Consider the following 18,478-nt stretch of genomic DNA (forward strand, 5'->3'; position numbering starts at 1 on the left):
CATCTATCTATCTATCTATCTATCTATCTATCTATCTATCTATCTATCTATCTATCTATCTATCTATCTATCTATCTATCTATCTATCTATCTATCTATCTTTATATATGGATACCTGCGTACACATACATATAGATATGCCATGCATTCCTTTAGATTTGTTCCAACCTCTTACCATTTATTTGAGAATCCCTACTTTTCAAGTGACTGCAAATTAAGTCATTTCCGGCACTTTTTGGCCGGTGCAAGGTAACAAAAACACATGACAACTTTTAATAAAAATCATTGGTCTCCTTATTAACGCGCACTGTCAAACATGGGGCTTTCACACGTCAGGTAAACATGATAACCAATATACAACAGAAGCAGATGTAGATTGCTTATCAATGCCGGGATAGAACAGTTGTGAATTGAGTAGAAGAAGGGCCCCTGAATTGATACTTATTATATACAGCCTCTAAGATAGTGAAAAATGCAGGCTAGGAAAGGAGATGCAAATATCAATGTATTAGAAAAATACATAAAGAGGAGTGATTTGCTTTTATTCATTCAAGGCTAGAAAAAATCAACATACTATTGCAAGCATTCATACACCACCAAATAGAAATAAACAATTCTGACATTAAACGTAAAGGTGATGATGCATTTGTATCATCACCTTGAGAAGGGTCACCGAGGAATTGAGCCCAGGGCTTCTGCACTTAAACACCAGAAACACTCCACTAAACTAAGATGCCTGTTGGTGCCAACAATTCCCAAAGTTAATGCATGTTCTAGGTGAGCAATGAACAGAATGCAGGGCTCTTTTCAAAGCGAGGTCTGTGAATCAACAGATACATCCACATGCCAATTACTTTAGTGTTTTTAAGAGAATTCACTTTCTTGGAACGAGTCTGCATGAAACCATCTTCAGGGCCTGGACAATTTCATGGCAAAACAGCACCTCTCAACATTGCAGCCAAGACAATATAACAACTGTTTCTGCCCGGTTTCGAACCGGGGACCTTTCGCGTGTGAGGCAAACGTGATAACCACTACACTACAGAAACAGATGTCTACAGTTGATTCTTCTGTGATGAAACTTCTCAAAACAGGCTATTCCAAGGGCCTCTGGTTTTAGATTTCTTTCATGCAACCTTCCCAGACAGCCCTAGCTGAACGCTTGTATATGCCATGCAAGTTCAGCATTTTTGCAAAATGCTTAAAGAGAAATGTTTCCTATTTGCTCAGGCAGGGCAAGGTTAAAAGCATGAGACTCTAGCAAATATTCATCCACTACTGCAAAGAGAAAATTGATATTGGCTTTGAAATGCATACTTCAATACTACTTTAAAAAAGCACCAATGAAAGGGCTCATCCGGGATTTGAACCCGGGACCTCTCGCACCCAAAGCGAGAATCATACCCCTAGACCAACGAGCCTTCGAAAGGCCCGCACCTCTGAAAAGCTAATACCAGCTCTAAGCACGCAATGAAGATCATGCTGGGGACTTTTTCATGCTTGGTCTGTGAATACACATGAAATTCAGTGTCAACTTACCCTTTCTCAAATGATATCACTATCATTTATAAGTGTCCCCTTTTATTTTGTCCCAGCATTGGACACGTCTTACAGCAAGTCAGCACTTATTTATCTATTTCTGCAGTGGCTAGACCCTAAAGAGAAAGAATAAAAAGCTGTTCATAACAACATAAGAAACACATGTTGCATTTTTTCTCAAATGCTTATTCCCTTTGTGCAAATCGGAATGCCAAGCTGAATAACTGGGCCACAGATTCTGGCTAATTATCTTTCCCTTGAATGCAAGTAGCAATAAAAACTGCCTAATGCAGGACTAAAGCATTCCTTGCAAGCCTCTAACATCATAACATAACTGAGCTGCTGGTAGCAAGCTAAGCAATACCTTCCCAAAATGAGAAGTACATGTGCTAATCCGCTCAATCAGGCTCGATCAGGCGAGATATAGAAAAGGTGGAAAGGGTCCAAATGGCTGTCCCTTCCTTTTTAGGGTGGGTCCTTCTGACTATCATAGGATTGCTTGTATAAGTGGCCAGGGTCAGAGAAAAAACTTTCAACCCTTCTCAGTGTTCTATCCAGAAGCAGGCATTTTCTGTGCCTTTAATTTCAGGCTTTTCCCAGCAGTCTCTGTTCTGCCTATGTAAATTAACAAAAGCAGTGCTTATTCATCACTTACTCTAATGTCCTTACTGTCCAGAAAGCTCTGCCTAAGTATGCTTTTTTTCTTTTTCAGTGAAATTCTAAATGTTTTTTCTGCCCAGTCTATGGCAGTAGAATGCTGCTTATGATGCCACATTTTGTTGAATCACCAAGGTACAACTACAGAGGAATATATGAGTCTGAACGACATGGAACTCTTAGCTAACACATCACAATGTGTGATGCTTGCCAACCAAGCACTAGATTCTGGAGCGCTGATGATCAGAACATTCTGCTCCTGAAGGAAAGGAAAGACAGCTTGATGGAAAATAAAGTCTCAGTTTATATTAACGCTCTCTCTCTCCCAATATCTATCTATCTATCTATCTATCTATCTATCTATCTATCTATCTATCTATCTATCTATCTATCTATCTATCTATCTATCTATCTATCTATCTATCTATCTATCTATCTATCTATCTATCTATCTATCTATCTATCTATCTATCTATCTATCTATCTATCTATCTATCTATCTATCTATCTATCTATCTATCTTTATATATGGATACCTGCGTACACATACATATAGATATGCCATGCATTCCTTTAGATTTGTTCCAACCTCTTACCATTTATTTGAGAATCCCTACTTTTCAAGTGACTGCAAATGAAGTCATTTCCGGCACTTTTTGGCCGGTGCAAGGTAACAAAAACACATGCCAACTTTTAATACAAATCATTGGTCTCTTTATTAACGCGCACTGTCAAACATGGGGCTTTCACACGTCAGGTAAACATGATAACCAATACACAACAGAAGCAGATGTAGATTGCTTATCAATGCCAGGATAGAATAGTTGTGAATTGAGTAATAGAAGGGCCCCTGAATTGATACTTATTATATACAGCCTGTAAGATAGTGAAAAATGCAGGCTAGGAAAGGAGATGCAAATATCAATGTATTAGAAAAATACATAAAGAGGAGTGATTTGCTTTTATTCATTCAAGGCTAGAAAAAATCAACATACTATTGCAAGCATTCATACACCACCAAATAGAAATAAACAATTCTGACATTAAACGTAAAGGTGACGATGCATTTGTATCATCACCTTGAGAAGGGTCACCGAGGAATTGAGCCCAGGGCTTCTGCACTTAAACACCAGAAACACTCCACTAAACTAAGATGCCTGTTGGTGCCAACAATTCCCAAAGTTAATGCATGTTCTAGGTGAGCAATGAACAGAATGCAGGGCTCTTATGAAAGCGAGGTCTGTGAATCAACAGATACATCCACATGCCAATTACTTTAGTGTTTTTAAGAGAATTCACTTTCTTGGAATGAGTCTGCATGAAACCATCTTCAGGGCCTGGACAATTTCATGGCAAAATGGCACCTCTCAACATTGCAGCCAAGACAATATAACAACTGTTTCTGCCCGGTTTCGAACCGGGGACCTTTCGCGTGTGAGGCGAACGTGATAACCACTACACTACAGAAACAGATGTCTACAGTTGATTCTTCTGTGATGAAACTTCTCAAAACAGGCTATTCCAAGGGCCTCTGGTTTTAGATTTCTTTCATGCAACCTTCCCAGACAGCCCTAGCTGAACGCTTGTATATGCCATGCAAGTTCAGCATTTTTGCAAAATGCTTAAAGAGAAATGTTTCCTATTTGCTCAGGCAGGGCAAGGTTAAAAGCATGAGACTCTAGCAAATATTCATCCACTACTGCAAAGAGAAAATTGATATTGGCTTTGAAATGCATACTTCAATACTACTTTAAAAAAGCACCAATGAAAGGGCTCGTCCGGGATTTGAACCCGGGACCTCTCGCACCCAAAGCGAGAATCATACCCCTAGACCAACGAGCCTTCGAAAGGCCCGCACCTCTGAAAAGCTAATACCAGCTCTAAGCACGCAATGAAGATCATGCTGGGGACTTTTTCATGCTTGGTCTGTGAATACACATGAAATTCAGTGTCAACTTACCCTTTCTCAAATGATATCACTATCATTTATAAGTGTCCCCTTTTATTTTGTCCCAGCATTGGACACGTCTTACAGGAAGTCAGCACTTATTTATCTATTTCTGCAGTGGCTAGACACTAAAGAAAAAGAATAAAAAGCTGTTCATAACAACATAAGAAACACATGTTGCATTTTTTCTCAAATGCTTATTCCCTTTGTGCAAATCGGAATGCCAAGCTGAATAACTGGGTCACAGATTCTGGCTAATTATCTTTCCCTTGAATGCAAGTAGCAATAAAAACTGCCTAATGCAGGACTAAAGCATTCCTTGCAAGCCTCTAACATCATAACATAACTGAGCTGCTGGTAGCAAGCTAAGCAATACCTTCCCAAAATGAGAAGTACATGTGCTAATCCGCTCAATCAGCGCTCGATCAGGCTCGATCAGGCGAGATATAGAAAAGGTGGAAAGGGTCCAAATGGCTGTCCCTTCCTTTTTAGGGTGGGTCCTTCTGACTATCATAGGATTGCTTGTATAAGTGGCCAGGGTCAGAGAAAAAACTTTCAACCCTTCTCAGTGTTCTATCCAGAAGCAGGCATTTTCTGTGCCTTTAATTTCAGGCTTTTCCCAGCAGTCTCTGTTCTGCCTATGTAAATTAACAAAAGCAGTGCTTATTCATCACTTACTCTAATGTCCTTACTGTCCAGAAAGCTCTGCCTAAGTATGCTTTTTTTCTTTTTCAGTGAAATTCGAAATGTTTTTTCTGCCCAGTCTATGGCAGTAGAATGCTGCTTATGATGCCACATTTTGTTGAATCACCAAGGTACAACTACAGAGGAATATATGAGTCTGAACGACATGGAACTCTTAGCTAACACATCACAATGTGTGATGCTTGCCAACCAAGCACTAGATTCTGGAGCGCTGATGATCAGAACATTCTGCTCCTGAAGGAAAGGAAAGACAGCTTGATGGAAAATAAAGTCTCAGTTTATATTAACGCTCTCTCTCTCCCAATATCTATCTATCTATCTATCTATCTATCTATCTATCTATCTATCTATCTATCTATCTATCTATCTATCTATCTATCTATCTATCTATCTATCTATCTATCTATCTATCTATCTATCTATCTATCTATCTATCTATCTATCTATCTATCTATCTATCTATCTATCTTTATATATGGATACCTGCGTACACATACATATAGATATGCCATGCATTCCTTTAGATTTGTTCCAACCTCTTACCATTTATTTGAGAATCCCTACTTTTCAAGTGACTGCAAATGAAGTCATTTCCGGCACTTTTTGGCCGGTGCAAGGTAACAAAAACACATGCCAACTTTTAATACAAATCATTGGTCTCTTTATTAACGCGCACTGTCAAACATGGGGCTTTCACACGTCAGGTAAACATGATAACCAATACACAACAGAAGCAGATGTAGATTGCTTATCAATGCCAGGATAGAATAGTTGTGAATTGAGTAATAGAAGGGCCCCTGAATTGATACTTATTATATACAGCCTGTAAGATAGTGAAAAATGCAGGCTAGGAAAGGAGATGCAAATATCAATGTATTAGAAAAATACATAAAGAGGAGTGATTTGCTTTTATTCATTCAAGGCTAGAAAAAATCAACATACTATTGCAAGCATTCATACACCACCAAATAGAAATAAACAATTCTGACATTAAACGTAAAGGTGACGATGCATTTGTATCATCACCTTGAGAAGGGTCACCGAGGAATTGAGCCCAGGGCTTCTGCACTTAAACACCAGAAACACTCCACTAAACTAAGATGCCTGTTGGTGCCAACAATTCCCAAAGTTAATGCATGTTCTAGGTGAGCAATGAACAGAATGCAGGGCTCTTATGAAAGCGAGGTCTGTGAATCAACAGATACATCCACATGCCAATTACTTTAGTGTTTTTAAGAGAATTCACTTTCTTGGAATGAGTCTGCATGAAACCATCTTCAGGGCCTGGACAATTTCATGGCAAAATGGCACCTCTCAACATTGCAGCCAAGACAATATAACAACTGTTTCTGCCCGGTTTCGAACCGGGGACCTTTCGCGTGTGAGGCGAACGTGATAACCACTACACTACAGAAACAGATGTCTACAGTTGATTCTTCTGTGATGAAACTTCTCAAAACAGGCTATTCCAAGGGCCTCTGGTTTTAGATTTCTTTCATGCAACCTTCCCAGACAGCCCTAGCTGAACGCTTGTATATGCCATGCAAGTTCAGCATTTTTGCAAAATGCTTAAAGAGAAATGTTTCCTATTTGCTCAGGCAGGGCAAGGTTAAAAGCATGAGACTCTAGCAAATATTCATCCACTACTGCAAAGAGAAAATTGATATTGGCTTTGAAATGCATACTTCAATACTACTTTAAAAAAGCACCAATGAAAGGGCTCGTCCGGGATTTGAACCCGGGACCTCTCGCACCCAAAGCGAGAATCATACCCCTAGACCAACGAGCCTTCGAAAGGCCCGCACCTCTGAAAAGCTAATACCAGCTCTAAGCACGCAATGAAGATCATGCTGGGGACTTTTTCATGCTTGGTCTGTGAATACACATGAAATTCAGTGTCAACTTACCCTTTCTCAAATGATATCACTATCATTTATAAGTGTCCCCTTTTATTTTGTCCCAGCATTGGACACGTCTTACAGGAAGTCAGCACTTATTTATCTATTTCTGCAGTGGCTAGACACTAAAGAAAAAGAATAAAAAGCTGTTCATAACAACATAAGAAACACATGTTGCATTTTTTCTCAAATGCTTATTCCCTTTGTGCAAATCGGAATGCCAAGCTGAATAACTGGGTCACAGATTCTGGCTAATTATCTTTCCCTTGAATGCAAGTAGCAATAAAAACTGCCTAATGCAGGACTAAAGCATTCCTTGCAAGCCTCTAACATCATAACATAACTGAGCTGCTGGTAGCAAGCTAAGCAATACCTTCCCAAAATGAGAAGTACATGTGCTAATCCGCTCAATCAGCGCTCGATCAGGCTCGATCAGGCGAGATATAGAAAAGGTGGAAAGGGTCCAAATGGCTGTCCCTTCCTTTTTAGGGTGGGTCCTTCTGACTATCATAGGATTGCTTGTATAAGTGGCCAGGGTCAGAGAAAAAACTTTCAACCCTTCTCAGTGTTCTATCCAGAAGCAGGCATTTTCTGTGCCTTTAATTTCAGGCTTTTCCCAGCAGTCTCTGTTCTGCCTATGTAAATTAACAAAAGCAGTGCTTATTCATCACTTACTCTAATGTCCTTACTGTCCAGAAAGCTCTGCCTAAGTATGCTTTTTTTCTTTTTCAGTGAAATTCGAAATGTTTTTTCTGCCCAGTCTATGGCAGTAGAATGCTGCTTATGATGCCACATTTTGTTGAATCACCAAGGTACAACTACAGAGGAATATATGAGTCTGAACGACATGGAACTCTTAGCTAACACATCACAATGTGTGATGCTTGCCAACCAAGCACTAGATTCTGGAGCGCTGATGATCAGAACATTCTGCTCCTGAAGGAAAGGAAAGACAGCTTGATGGAAAATAAAGTCTCAGTTTATATTAACGCTCTCTCTCTCCCAATATCTATCTATCTATCTATCTATCTATCTATCTATCTATCTATCTATCTATCTATCTATCTATCTATCTATCTATCTATCTATCTATCTATCTATCTATCTATCTATCTATCTATCTATCTATCTATCTATCTATCTATCTATCTATCTATCTATCTATCTATCTATCTTTATATATGGATACCTGCGTACACATACATATAGATATGCCATGCATTCCTTTAGATTTGTTCCAACCTCTTACCATTTATTTGAGAATCCCTACTTTTCAAGTGACTGCAAATGAAGTCATTTCCGGCACTTTTTGGCCGGTGCAAGGTAACAAAAACACATGCCAACTTTTAATACAAATCATTGGTCTCTTTATTAACGCGCACTGTCAAACATGGGGCTTTCACACGTCAGGTAAACATGATAACCAATACACAACAGAAGCAGATGTAGATTGCTTATCAATGCCAGGATAGAATAGTTGTGAATTGAGTAATAGAAGGGCCCCTGAATTGATACTTATTATATACAGCCTGTAAGATAGTGAAAAATGCAGGCTAGGAAAGGAGATGCAAATATCAATGTATTAGAAAAATACATAAAGAGGAGTGATTTGCTTTTATTCATTCAAGGCTAGAAAAAATCAACATACTATTGCAAGCATTCATACACCACCAAATAGAAATAAACAATTCTGACATTAAACGTAAAGGTGACGATGCATTTGTATCATCACCTTGAGAAGGGTCACCGAGGAATTGAGCCCAGGGCTTCTGCACTTAAACACCAGAAACACTCCACTAAACTAAGATGCCTGTTGGTGCCAACAATTCCCAAAGTTAATGCATGTTCTAGGTGAGCAATGAACAGAATGCAGGGCTCTTATGAAAGCGAGGTCTGTGAATCAACAGATACATCCACATGCCAATTACTTTAGTGTTTTTAAGAGAATTCACTTTCTTGGAATGAGTCTGCATGAAACCATCTTCAGGGCCTGGACAATTTCATGGCAAAATGGCACCTCTCAACATTGCAGCCAAGACAATATAACAACTGTTTCTGCCCGGTTTCGAACCGGGGACCTTTCGCGTGTGAGGCGAACGTGATAACCACTACACTACAGAAACAGATGTCTACAGTTGATTCTTCTGTGATGAAACTTCTCAAAACAGGCTATTCCAAGGGCCTCTGGTTTTAGATTTCTTTCATGCAACCTTCCCAGACAGCCCTAGCTGAACGCTTGTATATGCCATGCAAGTTCAGCATTTTTGCAAAATGCTTAAAGAGAAATGTTTCCTATTTGCTCAGGCAGGGCAAGGTTAAAAGCATGAGACTCTAGCAAATATTCATCCACTACTGCAAAGAGAAAATTGATATTGGCTTTGAAATGCATACTTCAATACTACTTTAAAAAAGCACCAATGAAAGGGCTCGTCCGGGATTTGAACCCGGGACCTCTCGCACCCAAAGCGAGAATCATACCCCTAGACCAACGAGCCTTCGAAAGGCCCGCACCTCTGAAAAGCTAATACCAGCTCTAAGCACGCAATGAAGATCATGCTGGGGACTTTTTCATGCTTGGTCTGTGAATACACATGAAATTCAGTGTCAACTTACCCTTTCTCAAATGATATCACTATCATTTATAAGTGTCCCCTTTTATTTTGTCCCAGCATTGGACACGTCTTACAGGAAGTCAGCACTTATTTATCTATTTCTGCAGTGGCTAGACACTAAAGAAAAAGAATAAAAAGCTGTTCATAACAACATAAGAAACACATGTTGCATTTTTTCTCAAATGCTTATTCCCTTTGTGCAAATCGGAATGCCAAGCTGAATAACTGGGTCACAGATTCTGGCTAATTATCTTTCCCTTGAATGCAAGTAGCAATAAAAACTGCCTAATGCAGGACTAAAGCATTCCTTGCAAGCCTCTAACATCATAACATAACTGAGCTGCTGGTAGCAAGCTAAGCAATACCTTCCCAAAATGAGAAGTACATGTGCTAATCCGCTCAATCAGCGCTCGATCAGGCTCGATCAGGCGAGATATAGAAAAGGTGGAAAGGGTCCAAATGGCTGTCCCTTCCTTTTTAGGGTGGGTCCTTCTGACTATCATAGGATTGCTTGTATAAGTGGCCAGGGTCAGAGAAAAAACTTTCAACCCTTCTCAGTGTTCTATCCAGAAGCAGGCATTTTCTGTGCCTTTAATTTCAGGCTTTTCCCAGCAGTCTCTGTTCTGCCTATGTAAATTAACAAAAGCAGTGCTTATTCATCACTTACTCTAATGTCCTTACTGTCCAGAAAGCTCTGCCTAAGTATGCTTTTTTTCTTTTTCAGTGAAATTCGAAATGTTTTTTCTGCCCAGTCTATGGCAGTAGAATGCTGCTTATGATGCCACATTTTGTTGAATCACCAAGGTACAACTACAGAGGAATATATGAGTCTGAACGACATGGAACTCTTAGCTAACACATCACAATGTGTGATGCTTGCCAACCAAGCACTAGATTCTGGAGCGCTGATGATCAGAACATTCTGCTCCTGAAGGAAAGGAAAGACAGCTTGATGGAAAATAAAGTCTCAGTTTATATTAACGCTCTCTCTCTCCCAATATCTATCTATCTATCTATCTATCTATCTATCTATCTATCTATCTATCTATCTATCTATCTATCTATCTATCTATCTATCTATCTATCTATCTATCTATCTATCTATCTATCTATCTATCTATCTATCTATCTATCTATCTATCTATCTATCTATCTATCTATCTATCTATCTATCTATCTATCTATCTATCTATCCATCCATCCATCCATCCATCCATCCATCCATCTATCTATCTATCTATCTATCTATCTTTATATATGGATACCTGCGTACACATACATATAGATATGCCATGCATTCCTTTAGATTTGTTCCAACCTCTTACCATTTATTTGAGAATCCCTACTTTTCAAGTGACTGCAAATGAAGTCATTTCCGGCACTTTTTGGCCGGTGCAAGGTAACAAAAACACATGACAACTTTTAATAAAAATCATTGGTCTCTTTATTAACGCGCACTGTCAAACATGGGGCTTTCACACGTCAGGTAAACATGATAACCAATATACAACAGAAGCAGATGTAGATTGCTTATCAATGCCGGGATAGAACAGTTGTGAATTGAGTAGAAGAAGGGCCCCTGAATTGATACTTATTATATACAGCCTGTAAGATAGTGAAAAATGCAGGCTAGGAAAGGAGATGCAAATATCAATGTATTAGAAAAATACATAAAGAGGAGTGATTTGCTTTTATTCATTCAAGGCTAGAAAAAATCAACATACTATTGCAAGCATTCATACACCACCAAATAGAAATAAACAATTCTGACATTAAACGTAAAGGTGACGATGCATTTGTATCATCACCTTGAGAAGGGTCACCGAGGAATTGAGCCCAGGGCTTCTGCACTTAAACACCAGAAACACTCCACTAAACTAAGATGCCTGTTGGTGCCAACAATTCCCAAAGTTAATGCATGTTCTAGGTGAGCAATGAACAGAATGCAGGGCTCTTTTCAAAGCGAGGTCTGTGAATCAACAGATACATCCACATGCCAATTACTTTAGTGTTTTTAAGAGAATTCACTTTCTTGGAACGAGTCTGCATGAAACCATCTTCAGGGCCTGGACAATTTCATGGCAAAACGGCACCTCTCAACATTGCAGCCAAGACAATATAACAACTGTTTCTGCCCGGTTTCGAACCGGGGACCTTTCGCGTGTGAGGCAAACGTGATAACCACTACACTACAGAAACAGATGTCTACAGTTGATTCTTCTGTGATGAAACTTCTCAAAACAGGCTATTCCAAGGGCCTCTGGTTTTAGATTTCTTTCATGCAACCTTCCCAGACAGCCCTAGCTGAACGCTTGTATATGCCATGCAAGTTCAGCATTTTTGCAAAATGCTTAAAGAGAAATGTTTCCTATTTGCTCAGGCAGGGCAAGGTTAAAAGCATGAGACTCTAGCAAATATTCATCCACTACTGCAAAGAGAAAATTGATATTGGCTTTGAAATGCATACTTCAATACTACTTTAAAAAAGCACCAATGAAAGGGCTCGTCCGGGATTTGAACCCGGGACCTCTCGCACCCAAAGCGAGAATCATACCCCTAGACCAACGAGCCTTCGAAAGGCCTGCACCTCTGAAAAGCTAATACCAGCTCTAAGCACGCAATGAAGATCATGCTGGGGACTTTTTCATGCTTGGTCTTTGAATACACATGAAATTCAGTGTCAACTTACCCTTTCTCAAATGATATCACTATCATTTATAAGTGTCCCCTTTTATTTTGTCCCAGCATTGGACACGTCTTACAGGAAGTCAGCACTTATTTATCTATTTCTGCAGTGGCTAGACCCTAAAGAGAAAGAATAAAAAGCTGTTCATAACAACATAAGAAACACATGTTGCATTTTTTCTCAAATGCTTATTCCCTTTGTGCAAATCGGAATGCCAAGCTGAATAACTGGGTCACAGATTCTGGCTAATTATCTTTCCCTTGAATGCAAGTAGCAATAAAAACTGCCTAATGCAGGACTAAAGCATTCCTTGCAAGCCTCTAACATCATAACATAACTGAGCTGCTGGTAGCAAGCTAAGCAATACCTTCCCAAAATGAGAAGTACATGTGCTAATCCGCTCAATCAGCGCTCGATCAGGCTCGATCAGGCGAGATATAGAAAAGGTGGAAAGGGTCCAAATGGCTGTCCCTTCCTTTTTAGGGTGGTTCCTTCTGACTATCATAGGATTGCTTGTATAAGTGGCCAGGGTCAGAGAAAAAACTTTCAACCCTTCTCAGTGTTCTATCCAGAAGCAGGCATTTTCTGTGCCTTTAATTTCAGGCTTTTCCCAGCAGTCTCTGTTCTGCCTATGTAAATTAACAAAAGCAGTGCTTATTCATCACTTACTCTAATGTCCTTACTGTCCAGAAAGCTCTGCCTAAGTATGCTTTTTTTCTTTTTCAGTGAAATTCGAAATGTTTTTTCTGCCCATTCTATGGCAGTAGAATGCTGCTTATGATGCCACATTTTGTTGAATCACCAAGGTACAACTACAGAGGAATATATGAGTCTGAACGACATGGAACTCTTAGCTAACACATCACAATGTGTGATGCTTGCCAACCAAGCACTAGATTCTGGAGCGCTGATGATCAGAACATTCTGCTCCTGAAGGAAAGGAAAGACAGCTTGATGGAAAATAAAGTCTCAGTTTATATTAACGCTCTCTCTCTCCCAATATCTATCTATCTATCTATCTATCTATCTATCTATCTATCTATCTATCTATCTATCTATCTATCTATCTATCTATCTATCTATCTATCTATCTATCTATCTATCTATCTATCTATCTATCTATCTATCTATCTATCTATCTATCTATCTATCTATCTATCTATCTATCTATCTATCTATCTATCTATCTATCTATCTTTATATATGGATACCTGCGTACACATACATATAGATATGCCATGCATTCCTTTAGATTTGTTCCAACCTCTTACCATTTATTTGAGAATCCCTACTTTTCAAGTGACTGCAAATGAAGTCATTTCCGGCACTTTTTGGCCGGTGCAAGGTAACAAAAACACATGACAACTTTTAATAAAAATCATTGGTCTCTTTATTAACGCGCACTGTCAAACATGGGGCTTTCACACGTCAGGTAAACATGATAACCAATATACAACAGAAGCAGATGTAGATTGCTTATCAATGCCGGGATAGAACAGTTGTGAATTGAGTAGAAGAAGGGCCCCTGAATTGATACTTATTATATACAGCCTGTAAGATAGTGAAAAATGCAGGCTAGGAAAGGAGATGCAAATATCAATGTATTAGAAAAATACATAAAGAGGAGTGATTTGCTTTTATTCATTCAAGGCTAGAAAAAATCAACATACTATTGCAAGCATTCATACACCACCAAATAGAAATAAACAATTCTGACATTAAACGTAAAGGTGACGATGCATTTGTATCATCACCTTGAGAAGGGTCACCGAGGAATTGAGCCCAGGGCTTCTGCACTTAAACACCAGAAACACTCCACTAAACTAAGATGCCTGTTGGTGCCAACAATTCCCAAAGTTAATGCATGTTCTAGGTGAGCAATGAACAGAATGCAGGGCTCTTTTCAAAGCGAGGTCTGTGAATCAACAGATACATCCACATGCCAATTACTTTAGTGTTTTTAAGAGAATTCACTTTCTTGGAACGAGTCTGCATGAAACCATCTTCAGGGCCTGGACAATTTCATGGCAAAACGGCACCTCTCAACATTGCAGCCAAGACAATATAACAACTGTTTCTGCCCGGTTTCGAACCGGGGACCTTTCGCGTGTGAGGCAAACGTGATAACCACTACACTACAGAAACAGATGTCTACAGTTGATTCTTCTGTGATGAAACTTCTCAAAACAGGCTATTCCAAGGGCCTCTGGTTTTAGATTTCTTTCATGCAACCTTCCCAGACAGCCCTAGCTGAACGCTTGTATATGCCATGCAAGTTCAGCATTTTTGCAAAATGCTTAAAGAGAAATGTTTCCTATTTGCTCAGGCAGGGCAAGGTTAAAAGCATGAGACTCTAGCAAATATTCATCCACTACTGCAAAGAGAAAATTGATATTGGCTTTGAAATGCATACTTCAATACTACTTTAAAAAAGCACCAATGAAAGGGCTCGTCCGGGATTTGAACCCGGGACCTCTCGCACCCAAAGCGAGAATCATACCCCTAGACCAACGAGCCTTCGAAAGGCCTGCACCTCTGAAAAGCTAATACCAGCTCTAAGCACGCAATGAAGATCATGCTGGGGACTTTTTCATGCTTGGTCTGTGAATACACATGAAATTCAGTGTCAACTTACCCTTTCTCAAATGATATCACTATCATTTATAAGTGTCCCCTTTTATTTTGTCCCAGCATTGGACACGTCTTACAGGAAGTCAGCACTTATTTATCTATTTCTGCAGTGGCTAGACCCTAAAGAGAAAGAATAAAAAGCTGTTCATAACAACATAAGAAACACATGTTGCATTTTTTCTCAAATGCTTATTCCCTTTGTGCAAATCGGAATGCCAAGCTGAATAACTGGGTCACAGATTCTGGCTAATTATCTTTCCCTTGAATGCAAGTAGCAATAAAAACTGCCTAATGCAGGACTAAAGCATTCCTTGCAAGCCTCTAACATCATAACATAACTGAGCTGCTGGTAGCAAGCTAAGCAATACCTTCCCAAAATGAGAAGTACATGTGCTAATCCGCTCAATCAGCGCTCGATCAGGCTCGATCAGGCGAGATATAGAAAAGGTGGAAAGGGTCCAAATGGCTGTCCCTTCCTTTTTAGGGTGGGTCCTTCTGACTATCATAGGATTGCTTGTATAAGTGGCCAGGGTCAGAGAAAAAACTTTCAACCCTTCTCAGTGTTCTATCCAGAAGCAGGCATTTTCTGTGCCTTTAATTTCAGGCTTTTCCCAGCAGTCTCTGTTCTGCCTATGTAAATTAACAAAAGCAGTGCTTATTCATCACTTACTCTAATGTCCTTACTGTCCAGAAAGCTCTGCCTAAGTATGCTTTTTTTCTTTTTCAGTGAAATTCGAAATGTTTTTTCTGCCCAGTCTATGGCAGTAGAATGCTGCTTATGATGCCACATTTTGTTGAATCACCAAGGTACAACTACAGAGGAATATATGAGTCTGAACGACATGGAACTCTTAGCTAACACATCACAATGTGTGATGCTTGCCAACCAAGCACTAGATTCTGGAGCGCTGATGATCAGAACATTCTGCTCCTGAAGGAAAGGAAAGACAGCTTGATGGAAAATAAAGTCTCAGTTTATATTAACGCTCTCTCTCTCCCAATATCTATCTATCTATCTATCTATCTATCTATCTATCTATCTATCTATCTATCTATCTATCTATCTATCTATCTATCTATCTATCTATCTATCTATCTATCTATCTATCTATCTATCTATCTATCTATCTATCTATCTATCTATCTATCTATCTATCTATCCATCCATCCATCCATCCATCCATCCATCCATCCATCCATCCATCCATCCATCCATCCATCCATCCATCCATCCATCTATCTATCTATCTATCTATCTATCTATCTATCTATCTATCTATCTATCTATCTATCTATCTATCTATCTATCTATCTATCTATCTATCTATCTATCTATCTATCTATCTATCTATCTATCTATCTATCTATCTATCTATCTATCTATCTATCCATCCATCCATCCATCCATCCATCCATCCATCCATCCATCCATCCATCCATCCATCCATCCATCTATCTATCTATCTATCTATCTATCTATCTATCTAGCTATCTATCTATCTATCTATCTATCTATCTATCTATCTATCTATCTATCTATCTATCTATCTATCTATCTATCTATCTATCTATCTATCTATCTATCTATCTATCTATCTATCTATCTTTATATATGGATACCTGCGTACACATACATATAGATATGCCATGCATTCCTTTAGATTTGTTCCAACCTTTTACCATTTATTTGAGAATCCCTACTTTTCAAGTGACTGCAAATGAAGTTATTTCCGGCACTTTTTGGCCGGTGCAAGGTAACAAAAACACATGACAACTTTTAATAAAAATCATTGGTCTCTTTATTAATGCGCACTGTCAAACATGGGGCTTTCACACGTCAGGTAAACATGATAACCAATATACAACAGAAGCAGATGTAGATTGCTTATCAATGCCGGGATAGAACAGTTGTGAATTGAGTAGAAGAAGGGCCCCTGAATTGATACTTATTATATACAGCCTATAAGATAGTGAAAAATGCAGGCTAGGAAAGGAGATGCAAATATCAATGTATTAGAAAAATACATAAAGAGGAGTGATTTGCTTTTATTCATTCAAGGCTAGAAAAAATCAACATACTATTGCAAGCATTCATACACCACCAAATAGAAATAAACAATTCTGACATTAAACGTAAAGGTGATGATGCATTTGTATCATCACCTTGAGAAGGGTCACCGAGGAATTGAGCCCAGGGCTTCTGCACTTAAACACCAGAAACACTCCACTAAACTAAGATGCCTGTTGGTGCCAACAATTCCCAAAGTTAATGCATGTTCTAGGTGAGCAATGAACAGAATGCAGGGCTCTTTTCAAAGCGAGGTCTGTGAATCAACAGATACATCCACATGCCAATTACTTTAGTGTTTTTAAGAGAATTCACTTTCTTGGAACGAGTCTGCATGAAACCATCTTCAGGGCCTGGACAATTTCATGGCAAAACAGCACCTCTCAACATTGCAGCCAAGACAATATAACAACTGTTTCTGCCCGGTTTCGAACCGGGGACCTTTCGCGTGTGAGGCAAACGTGATAACCACTACACTACAGAAACAGATGTCTACAGTTGATTCTTCTGTGATGAAACTTCTCAAAACAGGCTATTCCAAGGGCCTCTGGTTTTAGATTTCTTTCATGCAACCTTCCCAGACAGCCCTAGCTGAACGCTTGTATATGCCATGCAAGTTCAGCATTTTTGCAAAATGCTTAAAGAGAAATGTTTCCTATTTGCTCAGGCAGGGCAAGGTTAAAAGCATGAGACTCTAGCAAATATTCATCCACTACTGCAAAGAGAAAATTGATATTGGCTTTGAAATGCATACTTCAATACTACTTTAAAAAAGCACCAATGAAAGGGCTCGTCTGGGATTTGAACCCGGGACCTCTCGCACCCAAAGCGAGAATCATACCCCTAGACCAACGAGCCTTCGAAAGACCTGCACCTCTGAAAAGCTAATACCAGCTCTAAGCACGCAATGAAGATCATGCTGGGGACTTTTTCATGCTTGGTCTGTGAATACACATGAAATTCAGTGTCAACTTACCCTTTCTCAAATGATATCACTATCATTTATAAGTGTCCCCTTTTATTTTGTCCCAGCATTGGACACGTCTTACAGGAAGTCAGCACTTATTTATCTATTTCTGCAGTGGCTAGACCCTAAAGAGAAAGAATAAAAAGCTGTTCATAACAACATAAGAAACACATGTTGCATTTTTTCTCAAATGCTTATTCCCTTTGTGCAAATCGGAATGCCAAGCTGAATAACTGGGCCACAGATTCTGGCTAATTATCTTTCCCTTGAATGCAAGTAGCAATAAAAACTGCCTAATGCAGGACTAAAGCATTCCTTGCAAGCCTCTAACATCATAACATAACTGAGCTGCTGGTAGCAAGCTAAGCAATACCTTCCCAAAATGAGAAGTACATGTGCTAATCCGCTCAATCAGCGCTCGATCAGGCTCGATCAGGCGAGATATAGAAAAGGTGGAAAGGGTCCAAATGGCTGTCCCTTCCTTTTTAGGGTGGGTCCTTCTGACTATCATAGGATTGCTTGTACGAGTGGCCAGGGTCAGAGAAAAAACTTTCAACCCTTCTCAGTGTTCTATCCAGAAGCAGGCATTTTCTGTGCCTTTAATTTCAGGCTTTTCCCAGCAGTCTCTGTTCTGCCTATGTAAATTAACAAAAGCAGTGCTTATTCATCACTTACTCTAATGTCCTTACTGTCCAGAAAGCTCTGCCTAAGTATGCTTTTTTTCTTTTTCAGTGAAATTCTAAATGTTTTTTCTGCCCAGTCTATGG

General features: G+C 39.3%; 13 non-coding genes across 13 annotated transcripts; all 13 read right to left on the reverse strand.

Moving 5' to 3' along the window:
• Positions 1–976: 976 nt before the first annotated feature.
• Positions 977–1,049, reverse strand: TRNAV-CAC (transfer RNA valine (anticodon CAC)). Its single transcript has one exon. It is a non-coding gene; the product is annotated as a tRNA-Val (tRNA).
• A 300-nt stretch (positions 1,050–1,349) lies between these two features.
• TRNAP-UGG (transfer RNA proline (anticodon UGG)) lies at positions 1,350–1,421 on the reverse strand. Its single transcript has one exon. It is a non-coding gene; the product is annotated as a tRNA-Pro (tRNA).
• A 2,172-nt stretch (positions 1,422–3,593) lies between these two features.
• TRNAV-CAC (transfer RNA valine (anticodon CAC)) lies at positions 3,594–3,666 on the reverse strand. The gene has a single exon. It is a non-coding gene; the product is annotated as a tRNA-Val (tRNA).
• A 300-nt stretch (positions 3,667–3,966) lies between these two features.
• On the reverse strand, positions 3,967–4,038 carry TRNAP-UGG (transfer RNA proline (anticodon UGG)). Its single transcript has one exon. It is a non-coding gene; the product is annotated as a tRNA-Pro (tRNA).
• Positions 4,039–6,193: 2,155 nt separating this feature from the next.
• TRNAV-CAC (transfer RNA valine (anticodon CAC)) lies at positions 6,194–6,266 on the reverse strand. Its single transcript has one exon. It is a non-coding gene; the product is annotated as a tRNA-Val (tRNA).
• Positions 6,267–6,566: 300 nt separating this feature from the next.
• TRNAP-UGG (transfer RNA proline (anticodon UGG)) lies at positions 6,567–6,638 on the reverse strand. The gene has a single exon. It is a non-coding gene; the product is annotated as a tRNA-Pro (tRNA).
• Positions 6,639–8,797: 2,159 nt separating this feature from the next.
• On the reverse strand, positions 8,798–8,870 carry TRNAV-CAC (transfer RNA valine (anticodon CAC)). Its single transcript has one exon. It is a non-coding gene; the product is annotated as a tRNA-Val (tRNA).
• A 300-nt stretch (positions 8,871–9,170) lies between these two features.
• TRNAP-UGG (transfer RNA proline (anticodon UGG)) lies at positions 9,171–9,242 on the reverse strand. Its single transcript has one exon. It is a non-coding gene; the product is annotated as a tRNA-Pro (tRNA).
• A 2,243-nt stretch (positions 9,243–11,485) lies between these two features.
• TRNAV-CAC (transfer RNA valine (anticodon CAC)) lies at positions 11,486–11,558 on the reverse strand. Its single transcript has one exon. It is a non-coding gene; the product is annotated as a tRNA-Val (tRNA).
• A 300-nt stretch (positions 11,559–11,858) lies between these two features.
• Positions 11,859–11,930, reverse strand: TRNAP-UGG (transfer RNA proline (anticodon UGG)). The gene has a single exon. It is a non-coding gene; the product is annotated as a tRNA-Pro (tRNA).
• A 2,187-nt stretch (positions 11,931–14,117) lies between these two features.
• TRNAV-CAC (transfer RNA valine (anticodon CAC)) lies at positions 14,118–14,190 on the reverse strand. The gene has a single exon. It is a non-coding gene; the product is annotated as a tRNA-Val (tRNA).
• Positions 14,191–14,490: 300 nt separating this feature from the next.
• Positions 14,491–14,562, reverse strand: TRNAP-UGG (transfer RNA proline (anticodon UGG)). The gene has a single exon. It is a non-coding gene; the product is annotated as a tRNA-Pro (tRNA).
• A 2,595-nt stretch (positions 14,563–17,157) lies between these two features.
• On the reverse strand, positions 17,158–17,230 carry TRNAV-CAC (transfer RNA valine (anticodon CAC)). The gene has a single exon. It is a non-coding gene; the product is annotated as a tRNA-Val (tRNA).
• Positions 17,231–18,478: the final 1,248 nt, after the last annotated feature.

This window comes from Lissotriton vulgaris, chromosome 8 (assembly GCF_964263255.1).
Source record: "Lissotriton vulgaris chromosome 8, aLisVul1.2, whole genome shotgun sequence".
Lineage (NCBI taxonomy): Eukaryota > Metazoa > Chordata > Amphibia > Caudata > Salamandridae > Lissotriton > Lissotriton vulgaris.